Consider the following 9,184-nt stretch of genomic DNA (forward strand, 5'->3'; position numbering starts at 1 on the left):
AGGATTTTCTTAGTTTCTCAGCATTGTCTCTTCCAGCCTTTGTCCTGCCATTGGCAAAGATCACTGTCTTCACTTTGGAGGCCGAACGCTGAAGGATAAGTTCATTTTCGGAGGCAAAGGTTCTTCTGCGAGGGACGTGGGCGGCAGTTTTATTTGAAATGTAGATTCGGAACCGTGACTGTTGCACTTCCACCCTGTCCATGAAAAATGCATGCTGTGATCTCATTATCTCGCTCTCCTCTTGGAACGCTACATAAAATCAATCCAGAGCAGATGAGAGATGAGAACACTACAGATTCTTAACCTCTTTGTATCGGATCAGAACGATCCCACCTTGAAATGAAACCAAAAAAAAATATTGTAACTGAAATAAATGTACTGAAAAATCTTGTATTGAAACTGAAAAAAAAATGATAGTGAAAAACAATTAATTGAAATTAATTTTGTTTTTAAGGTTGTTACTTGTATTTGAACTAAAAACTTGTGATCTGGAATTCTTTCACTGTTTTTTGACAATAGTGTGTTATTTATCATAAAGTAATTCAGAGTCATTCATACCAGAGTAACCAGAGAGCAAAACATATATTTAACTTTCTACAGGACTTAAAGCTATTATATTATGTAAAAGTCCAGACCCTCTGAGGATTATCTGAGTACTTCTAACATTACACAAAGCAAAGGTCTCCATCAGTGTTCATGAAATGCTGGGTTTATCCTTCTTGTGAGGGAGCTGCTGGTGAAGATCACGAGCCCTGCTTGATCCCGGCGATGAGTTTCAGTCTTCCTGGTGTTTCTGAAATGATGCCTCTCACTGTGGGTCAACAGAACATCTGGCACAGGACAGCTGTAATGAAAGAAATTGAAGAAGTTTTGAAAAAAAATCTTGGAAATGTCCTATATGTGAGAAAAAGATTTTGTATTTACTTTTCTTTTGCCAATCAAGATACCTAAAAGTATAATTTTCACCATACAATTAGTAACCTTGTCATCTCCTGCACTGTCTGTTTTGGGCTCTGGGCTTGTCCTTCCCAGCGCTCATGAGACTGCTTTGATGCACTGTGGTATGAGGTGCTAACCTGTTGACAGTGTTGGGAAGGTTACTTTTAAAATGTATTCCACCAAAGATTATAGAAGAAATGTATTCTGAATACTTTACAACTGCTGTGTGATTTATTACTATTACTGAAGGCTACTCGCCATACCAATACCAACTAGATGTTTAAATCTTAATATAAATGAGTAACAGTAGGTGGACATTAAGTAAAGCTGCACTTTTTGCAGCGATCTCATATAGAAAACTATTCCATGCGTATATAAAACAGGTCCGCGGCTCCGAACCATAGTAAAGGGACCTCTGGCTAATACGTCGGGTCCGTGTTGGGCTGAAAACTAGCTTTATTTTGTTGTCTGGGTCAGCTTTGCTAGAGAGAGACAGAGAGAGGCGTTGAAAGGAACTTACTGTTTCGGAATAACACAGTGTACAGTCGAGTCTTAATAGCTTACTTACAGCTGGGCTCGTCAGGCACTCTTTTTGGCTGCAGTGGTTATTATTATATTTACATGCTTCCAGCTCCCCGTTTCTGCCCCGTGACAGCTCCTACTTTTCCTTTCTCTCCCTCCCTCGCTCACAGACACATAACGGGTATGGCAGTCCATTCTCCCTGCAGCATGGACTACACTGCCCATCAGGCTACATTGTTTAGGGTGATGCATGTAACACTCTGCTATTGCCTTCATATTAAATCATTTTTGTATAATAATTTTTAGAGCCTCTTATTGCGTGCATTGTTTGGGTTTCCACCGGTGTGGAATTACCAAAAATAGAGAGACCATAGCCTAACACAGTGGTTCCCAAACTTTTTTTGCTGGGCCCCCCTTTGTTTTACAAGAAAAATATTTGCCCCCCCCTCCCTCGCACTTGCACACACACACGCACACATCCTCCAACCACACACACCCATATTTTGCTCCATTGCAGTTTATTTCCCACCTCAAACATTTAGTAAACAATTAAGCAAATAAAAGTAATCTGCAGGTAGTAAGAAAATAAACTACTAACTCTTTTACGCTGCGACTGCACGTACACGGTGATTTTGAAAACGCAGCTGTTTCGTCCACACGTAAACGTCGTATGGAATCACCGAAAACGGAGATCTTTTAAAACTCATTTTTTGCCTTTATGTGTGGACAAGGAATATGGAGTTTGTCACGCAACGTCAACGATAGGTGCCTTTTTTCACGTCACCCTGTGCGCCACGTTATTGTTTACATGAGATGAATTGCAGAATGGCAGATAGTCAGATTAACAGTAACAGTGTCTCTATCTTCAGGTTTTACACGCTTACATTTACACACGCAGTTACTGTCCCTCCATTTAGAAAGGCAGAGGCGTCACAGTGTGATTATTTTACATGTAGTTGTTTTTTTTCCTGTGTAATAATATTCAACATCAATACATTGATATCAATACATTTTTCAAAAAATGCCTCTCTGTGCAAAATGGGTTTAAAAACTTAAACAGCTGTGGGATACTGTTTGTCCGTGATTTGAACCGAGGGAACAAATCGTGGCAGGATCAGCCTGCTGTTATTTGTATCCCGCTGTAACTTTACTGTATAACAAGCTAACATCTCCAAAATGTCAGGAGTAGTTAGTCATTACAACAAGTATTTGTGAACTAAAAATCAAGAATGTGGGATACTGTTTGTCCGTGATTTGGAGAGCCCAGCGCTGCTCCCGACGAAGGGACAACCAATTCTGCAGGGGAGACCTACCTCGGCACTTGTGCAGGTGAAACCAAAGGGCAGACATGCTTCACTATATTTTCTACTCTTTGGCTTAGAATGAAGTTGGTTTGGAAACATATTCAGCGATGCTTCATCTCCTGCTTTGCGTTTGTGTGGGCGCCCCGTGCTAGCAGTGTACAAGCTTTGTTTTTTGGTTTTTTTCCCTTTTCATGCCGGGCCCCCCCTGCAATGGATCTGCGCCCCCCCCCCAGGGGGCGGGCCCCACACTTTGGGTAGGTCTGGCCTTGTATATGAAACAGGAAGATACCGCCATGTAATCCATTTATTTCAACAAAGTAACTGTATTCTCAATATCATCTATTGAACGGTAACTGTAACGGATACATTTACTCATATTTTGTATTTTAAATACGTAATGTATTACGTTACTCCCCAACACTGCCTGTTGATGAGATCTTGTGCCGCTCCTAAAACAACGGCCTCCAACTCCTAAAGAGACACGGGTATCCCTAAATTTAGCAAATATTAGCTTTAGGCTAGCTTGCTACGACGAATAGGCTAATACCAGCATTTTACCACAACTTCACCAGATGTAGCTAAAAAAAACTAAACTAATGTCCAGTCCAGAGCGACAGCAAGGAAAGATGACAAAAAATGATTACTTACCTGCGGTTTAGAGGGTCAAGCTGAAATTGAAGCAGCCATTGAAAGACGGGATGAGAGAAAGATGGCAGCTTGGTCAGCACTAGTGGCCTCTATAATGTATGCAAATACATGCGGGTCGGAATCCCAGTGCGAGCCTCTTATTGCGTGTTTTGTCCCACAATATATCCCACAATTTCTTTTTTTCAGTTTCATTTCAAGGTGGCATCGTTCTGATCCCATACTTCTCACAATGGGTGAGAAGCCCTACAAGTGGGAGGAAAAGTGTGAAGTAGTGAGTGTGTGTATGCACTAAACTGATTGTTTACTTTAGTTAAATGCATGCAGAAATGTTCTGCTTTGATTTTTTTCTTAAGTGCAAAAGCTATATTGACTGTGTAGGTTTGTAGTCTTGGTCTGTTGGCTAATGTTTTGATTTTCAAAGGAGCATATCAAACTTTCTATGTTTTTTTCTCTCTTTCCTATAATGTCAGAAGCCTATGTTGTTTGTGGTAGAAGCACTAAAATATTAAGTAAACATAAAGAGGAATGTTTTACTTTTTTAATGATTCCTGTATTATGTATGGTCTCCTTCAGTCGTGTTTTTAAATTGTTATTATCTTTCATGTTCTCCTGTGTCAGCATCGTATATGTAACATAATAGTAATTAATAGCTTAAAATACACATTGACAGTTATTCAAAAATTATAATTGTATATAATTACACAATTATACAATAGTCTATATTTATAATACACTGTTGTTAATTTGTTGAGAACAAAAGAAAAAAACAAAGGAACAGTGTTAACTAAAATCATCCACTCTTTGAGGGCTGTACTCAAAATCACACCAGAAACTCAAAGTTAAAAATGTTTAAGTTGTTCCTTTAACTTTTTAGTCGTATTTTTGGGGTTATACTGGAGCACATTTTTCTAGTGCACACGCTGTCAAAGTTTATCATTCTAGGAGGTGGAACATAAACATATGCTTCTACCACTTACACTTTTATTTAAAATGCTGGGTTTTTTTTTAATCCATCAGATGTTCTTTTTAAATTGGCAGCAGGTGGAGAGCAATACTTGTATGTGTAGCCACAATTTAACCAATTACAGTAATGATGGGTGATGCCTGTGTCTCATTCCCCACTGTAATGGGCTAAAGTGAGCACACCTCACCAAACCAAACACACTGCATACCAATGGCACACCTGGAATTCCACTCAGTGTCTACATGAGTCTAGGTCTAGGTTGTGTGTTGAATTCCTGTTTATTTCAGTTATTGTTGTCATGCGAACCATCTGACAAAGGTTAAAGAATGCTATGACCTTGGTCCCCTGACATTTAATGGCCTGGTGTTTTTGATTGATGTCCCCGTAATGGTCACAACAATATAGGATAGGTACAGCTGTATTTACCATCTTCATTTAGATTGATGTGGCCTTACATCCTGAGTATCACCTCCAGCAATCTGGAATATATGCATCAGGACCTGTATGACAGAAACTCTTCAATGAAGACATTTTTTATCAGTAATATAATGTATATAAAAATGGACTTTGTCCATTGGTTATTTAAGTTTTACCTTTGAAGTCTTGAGCAGAGCAGTTTTGCCACCATCTTAGGTTCTGATTGAGAAACCAAGGAACAGGCAGTAATAAACTTATATAAAGCTGGACGTCTTTGTAACTATAGTAGTTATACCGCTGCTGGCTAATAAGACACAGGTTTAAGGTATTTCTGTGTTGCGTAGTAGTGATGGGAAGTTGACATTCAGCTTGGATGGGCTGATGCAGGTTCTGCTCTTAGCCAGATGCTGCTTCGTTTACAGGTGTCAGTCATATTTATGCGTTTTTGTCACACTCTCAAACTCTCCTCTTCACCACTGTCTACCATCTCACTCACTGACTGAGGGGTAGTGATGTGCAGAGCGATCCTGAAATATCGATGCCTCCAATACAAAATTTCATGTTGCAGGATCAATTCCCATATGAAAAGCAATCAATATTCAACTTGATTAATCTTTTTTTATTTATTTTTTTATTTTTAATCGTAAATATGATATACAGACAAAAGTAAACTCAGCAATTAGTGGGATAGTCAGCAATGCCCAGTTAATAGGAACTACAATCGCCTTCCGCCTCTCATTCATGTGCTTGCTATGGCTGCATAAGAGTGTGAGCCAATGAGAAACCCGAGGCACAAAACAGTCCTGCACTGCTAACAACAAAGGATCTAACCATTTGCCCTAAGAAGCTCATCCTCAGGTGATGCACCAGTTCTCTAAACTCTAGTCCAAACAGACTTAAGGCCAAGTAATCTTTAGAATGTCTGGATCAGTTAGTATCTCATTCAGGAAATAATGGTGCATGATGTCTAATATTCAAATATGTATGTAATTTAAAAAAAAAAACACAGCACATCACAGCTATCTATAGATAATGCCACAGTCACACTAGGGAAAACACCAAAAATCATTTTAACTGTGTGCAATGAACATGCGTTCTTGTTGCTTTTGAGATGCTCATTTTACAGATGGAGAAGTGTACAACCACGTGCAGTTAGTTGCCATCTTCAAAGCCTCTTTGGCATCAAGACATTCATAAAACAGCAATGAGATGTTAGTGTGCTGTTAGACTACGCGAGAAGGCAATTACATGCAATATGTTTGTGTTAATATTCCAATTAATTATGATTAATTGTGATTGTGAAAGTCACAAATCAGTTGCCGTCTGTCTGAAACCACATTAAACAGAAATTCACAGGATGATAACTAAATTGCAAAATGACATTGGTGCTCAGCAATTTTATTTTATATATATCCATATTACAAGTTGAGTCCCCTGCTCCAAAAAGATACATCAAAAATGCTTCACACTCATCAGCACAGACAGTAGAAGACAGATTGCCTCCCATCATGTGATCTGTGCACTCCCCTTGCAATAGAATGTGGCAAAATAAAGTAAAAAAAAAAAAAACTGTTGCTCACCACATCTACTTGCAATAATTTGCAAATTGCAAAACAAACATTTGTACACTCCCCAGACAATAACAGATTTTTCCTATTTATGCTTTAGTGTGACTGATCCATTAATGCAAACTTAAACTTCCTGGTACATTTCCTTCAAATCACATGCAGCACATTATGAAACACATAATCTGTCAGTCTGCTTGGTTGCAGAGGCTGCCTGCGCTGTCTTGTTTTGACTTTGTCTTTGTTCTGATCTCATTGGAATAATGGACTGTGCAGAATGCTTTCAGTCTTTCTGTCTTGTAAGTCAGTTAGGAGAGATTTGTGACCATTATCGTTATAAAATACTATCAATGAGATTAAATGTGCAAAAGCTGTAACAGGATAAACTAATACAACAAGACACTGAGCCGTGTTTAAGTAGAAACTCTTTAATGACAGGATAGAAATTGATCTCTAACACACAAAAGGTTTCTCAAGAGTCATGCTTGGTCAGAGAAAATGGATGAGCTCTCTCGCTGTGAACACTATGGCTGTAAATCCACAGCCTTTCCTTGGTCATCAAAGGCCACTTTACATGAAAGATGACACTGCTGTAACCTCCTCTCCACATGCTCTGAACCGGCCACTGGAAATGTCAGGTAGTGCATGTTGACTCGCTGGCATTTCAATAAACAACAGGTTTGAGGAGGATTGTGGCTTGTCGTGTTCCACGTCCTCAAAATAGTGTCTACAGCATGTGCCACACTTACAATATGTAAGAATTGAATCTTAAAGTGCAAAGAAATGTCTCTTTGACATGACTAATAATTATATTTAATAGTACAATAATGAGTGCGAAGCATATGTTGAAACAAAGGGTGCAATTTCTAAAATATCTACCAAAGGCTTATGATTAACTGAATGATTCATAATTACAAAGAGTCTAATTTAGAGTTTTATACGAAAAGAAATGGTCATTTTGTCTGAGTTGAGTCGGTTGTACTCAATTTATGTTTCGATACCGTCTCCTCTCACTCAGGTACCTCTGGGCTGGGGTCATTTTCTCGTGGATTGTTTGATTAATGAGATTGGCTGTGCTGTCCATCGGCAGGGACAGACCAAGCTCAAAGCCCCGTGGCTGAGAACATGAATTTCAGACATGACACTTAAATGTAAAGTGCCTTCAGTGAACATAGACTAGAGCGGCAAAAGAAAGCTGAGAGGTCAGGGACGAGTGCAAATTAAATTAAGGAGATGCTGCAGTGACGAGTCATTCTGGTGAAACAGAATAAAGTGGGAGAGAGATTGGTGACGTGAAAGGAATCTAACTATAAACAAAGTTGCAAATGAACAGAGAGAAAATTTCAAACTAACATAATTATAATATACATTATTAATATTTAAGAATCCCAGGTGGAGAGAGAGAAGTTTTAAAAAAGCGACAGGCTAAACACATAGGTCAGGATAAAGAGTCTGATCATGTGACAGTAGCATCCAGATAATGTTTAATACACTTGTCAGGGAGGCTATCATGCAGAGTGTTTTTATTTTTTCTGCATACATATGTTCTGTTTTCTGTATGAAGAGTGACTAAAATAAAATGATCCAGTGAATTACTAAAGGGCACTCACTACTCGCTGAAATTCTTCTCGCTTAAACAGAAGAATCAACATACACTCAACAAAAATATAAACGCAACACCTTTGTTACTGCTCCCATTCCCCATGGGATGGACGTAGAGACCTAAAATTCATTTCAGATACACAATATAACCATCCCTCCCAAACAGTGGTCACAAATCAGTCCAAATGTGTGGTAGTGGGCACATCTGCTATATTGAGATAATCCATCCCACCTCACAGGTGTGCCACATCAGGATGCTGATCTGACATCATGAGTAGTGCACAGGTGTACCTCAGACTGCCCACAACAAAAGGCCACCCTGGAATGTGCAGTTTTGTCTCACAGCAAAATGCCACAGATGCCACAAGCAATGAGGGAGCGTGCAATTGGCATGCTGACAGCAGGAATGTCAACCAGATCTGTCGCCCGTGCATTGAATGTTCATTTCTCAACCATAAGCCGTCTCCACAGGCGTTTCAGAGAATATGGCAGCAAATCCAACCGGCCTCACAACCGCAGACCTCGTGTAACCACACCAGCCCAGGACCTCCACATCCAGCAGGTTCACCTCCAAGATCGTCTGAGACCAGCCACCCAGACAGCTGCTGGAACAATTGGTTTGTACAACCAAACAATTTCTGGACAAACTGTCAGAAACCGTCTCAGGGACGCTCAACTGCATGCCCGTCGTCCTCATCGGGGTCTTGACCTGACTCCAGCTCGTCGCCGTAACAGACTTGTGTGGGCAAATGCTCACATTCGATGGCGTCTGGCACGTTGGAGAGGTGTGCGCTTCACGGATGAATCATGGTTCACATTGTTCAGGGCAGATGGCAGCTGAGAATGTCCCAGTTCTTGCATGGCCAGCATACTCACCGGACATGTCACCCATTGAGCATGTTCGGGATGTGCTTGACCGGCGTATACGACAGCGTGTACCAGTTCCCACGAATATCCAACAACCTCGCACAGCCATTGAAGTGGAGTGGACCAACATTCCACAGGCCACAATTGACAATCTGATAGACTCCATGCGACGATGTGTTGCACTGCATGAGGCAAATGGTGGTCACACCAGATACTGACCGGTTCTGGGTCCCCAGACCCCCAATAGCGCAAAAAACTGCACATTCCAGGGTGGCCTTTTGTTGTGGGCAGTCTGAGGTACACCTGTGCACTACTCATGATGTCAGATCAGCATCCTGATGCGGCACACCTGTGAG

At 40.4% G+C, this 9,184-nt stretch overlaps 1 long non-coding RNA gene across 1 annotated transcript; it reads right to left on the reverse strand.

Annotated features, from left to right (window-relative positions):
• Positions 1 to 628: 628 nt before the first annotated feature.
• Positions 629 to 3,538, reverse strand: LOC146649458 (uncharacterized). Its single transcript, XR_014908104.1, has 3 exons — positions 3,414 to 3,538; positions 982 to 1,076; positions 629 to 844 (listed from the first exon to the last, which is right to left on the reverse strand). It is a non-coding gene; the product is annotated as an uncharacterized LOC146649458 (long non-coding RNA).
• Between the last annotated feature and the right edge of the window lie 5,646 nt (positions 3,539 to 9,184).

The sequence above is a fragment of the Rhamphochromis longiceps genome, linkage group LG17 (assembly GCF_057381845.1).
Source record: "Rhamphochromis longiceps isolate RC_006_pf linkage group LG17, R_longiceps_female_GT1.1, whole genome shotgun sequence".
NCBI lineage: Eukaryota > Metazoa > Chordata > Actinopteri > Cichliformes > Cichlidae > Rhamphochromis > Rhamphochromis longiceps.